Genomic DNA, 2,777 nt, shown 5'->3' with positions numbered 1-2,777 from the left:
AACCGGTTTGGCTCAGTGGATAGAGCGTCGGCCTGCGGACTGAAAGGTCCCAGGTTCGATTCCGGTCAAGGGCATGTACCTGGGTTGCGGGCATATCCCCAGTAGGAGGTGTGCAGGAGGCAGCTGATCGATGTTTCTCTCTCATCGATGTTTCTAACTCTCTATCTCTCTCCCTTCCTCTCTGTAAAAGATGAATAAAATATATTTAAAAAGAGAGAGCAAAACAGCTTGTTTTACCATACCTAATATTACAGAGTTGGACCTAATATTAAGGAACTGTCCGGGCATCTGGTTTTCCTTACAGCAAAAGGGATGTACTTGTGTGATGACTAGCCATGTGAAGATCATGCTGACTCTGGTACCGCAGCTTTGCAGAACTCTGTAATCTAGGACGCACACTATCCAGTATTCATGAGGTAGACCGTTAAAAGCAAAACCTATGTGGGTCTTTGGGAAGCTGACGGGCATAGTTGAACACCTCTACATTCTCATTTACCTATTACCTAGCCAATGTAGAGAATAGTAAAGGTACCCAAAGTGCTAGTAATAAAAGACTGGGAAATGCCAGCCATGCCTCCTCCAGTTCTTTTCTTGGTTTCATCACTACGAGCTCTCAAAACGTTTGAATGGCAACATTTCCTCCTCAATGATCATTTCAGAAATGCAGCAGCACCCATTATAATGCAGCTCTAGCTAGTTCTACTCACCAAATTCCGTGCTGTGACTTAGCTGATGTCCACAAATCAAAGCAAACTGCAGCAAGAATGCAGCTAACTACACCCTAATTCTTCTTCAGTAATGAAAGCCCCAAATGTTAGCTAGGGATATGAACACCCAAAATAAGGACTACATTTTTCCTTGTAGCTTGGAGAGGCTATGTCAATTTCTCACTGATGGAACAGTGGGTGCAACTTTCTGGAAGATAGTTTTAAAGAGAAACAGGGAACCCTTTTCCTTCTCTTTTCTTTTTTCTCTCTCATATCTGATGGCTACAATGCAAACATGTTGGCAAAAGGTGGAGCAACCATTGTGGACCACAAAATAGAATCTGGATATTGAAAATTAATGAAGCCTTGGAATCCGATAATTGTGAAGGTGCCAATCAGCCCCAGACCTCTCTTGTACATGATACAAATAGATAAAAATCCACCCTGGTTAAGCCACTGTCATTTTGAATATCTGACACACAACAAAACTAATTAGAATTTGGTAGCTAGAAGTCTGGTGCTACAAGTAACAGAACTACACATGTGACTTAATGAAAATGGCCAAACAGTGAAAGATAAGCAAATTAGAATACTGTGGTAAATATTTGGTAGTAAAGTTACCATAGAAACCGAGGACAGGCAGGAGCAATGTTTAAGAAATATTCAGAATATAGGTATGTTTTGAATGTTTCTTGCCTCCAGCAAAGTCTTACAAGGAAAAGATATATTTGGTAACAGGACTAATTATTACCACAGTCTCCTCTTCTGGGAATGAAATATTTCTTCCTGCATACAGAATTCACTCACTCCCTTTTCAAGGAAGATAACTCAAAAGTCCCAGTGATGCTGTCAGTCAAGCTCAGGATCTCTGGGTGAGGCATAGTAGTCTTTATATCAGGGGATAATGTGCAAGTAGCCTCTACAATAAGTCCATGTGCAACTCCTCTTGATCATAAACCCTTCCTCACCTCCACACACACACACACACACACACACACACACACACTCCAGTGGTGGAGCAAGGTTGGGAAACCTTGAATAAAGGCTCACATTAAAAATAGGAAGAATGGGAAACCCGTGGTCTGTTGCGATTCTGATATTAGACTGGTTAGAAGTTCTAGTTCTCCTAACCCAAAGGAACAGGATCCATGGGTGTTTGCTATGAGGGGCTCCCCAGTCTGTTGATCTCCATGGCCCTTGGATTTTCTCATTGGGAGGTTTCTTCTTTCCATTATCCTCTGGGCCTTGTCTGAAGTAGGCATTGAAGAATACCTCTGCCTTACAGGCTGAGCAGTTTACTCAGCGTACTTCTTGCCCATCAATGGTACGGAATCCAAGAGTCATTTTAAGTTCACAATAGCCACAACTGCATTTAATCCAGATTGGTGCCTCTTTCAGCTGTAAAACTGTCTTCAAAACTTAAACTTGGTTGACTTACCTATTCCCACATTTCCTTTCTAGGCATATTTCTTTGCTGTACTTCTGTGGTTTTTTGCCCCAATGCCTCTCTCATTCTCTCTCTCTCTCCTACCCCAGCCCTCCCTCCTTAATCATAGGTTCCTTGAGCAGAGCAGTGAGAGCAACACCTTTTCAAATTCTGAACCATTTTAAGTCACTTTGAGCCATTTGGTCCAATTGAAAGGAATTCCAGGTCACAACACCCGAATCCATGTTAAGTGATCTGATCCTTCCTGCAGAGCTGAGTTTTAATGGGCCTTTCTTGTTAAAGTATCAATTTTATCTTTTACTGTTTGTGTTGAGAAGCAGCTGTCTTCTCCAACCTGACAGGTTCTTGAATTTGTAGTCTCTCTCATCTCTTTTATTTATCCTTACAAACTGATCGATTCTTCTCCAAATATATCTCTTGTAATATCTTGCCAAATGCAGCTAATAGCAACGAATTAGGCAGTAATAATAATTTGTTTTCCATCTCTTCCCTAAAGTTAGGTAGCCTTTTACTACAGGACACACTTTTGCCAAATGTTTCACCATTAGAAAACCTGGATTTCCAGACTTTAGTAATAGTTTCCTTGATTCTTTCTGACCAGCTGTTAAGCCAAGGCCACAGGT

The sequence above is a fragment of the Myotis brandtii genome, unplaced genomic scaffold (assembly GCF_000412655.1).
Source record: "Myotis brandtii unplaced genomic scaffold, ASM41265v1 scaffold151, whole genome shotgun sequence".
Taxonomy (NCBI): Eukaryota; Metazoa; Chordata; class Mammalia; order Chiroptera; family Vespertilionidae; genus Myotis; species Myotis brandtii.
This window is presented reverse-complemented; position numbering follows the sequence as displayed.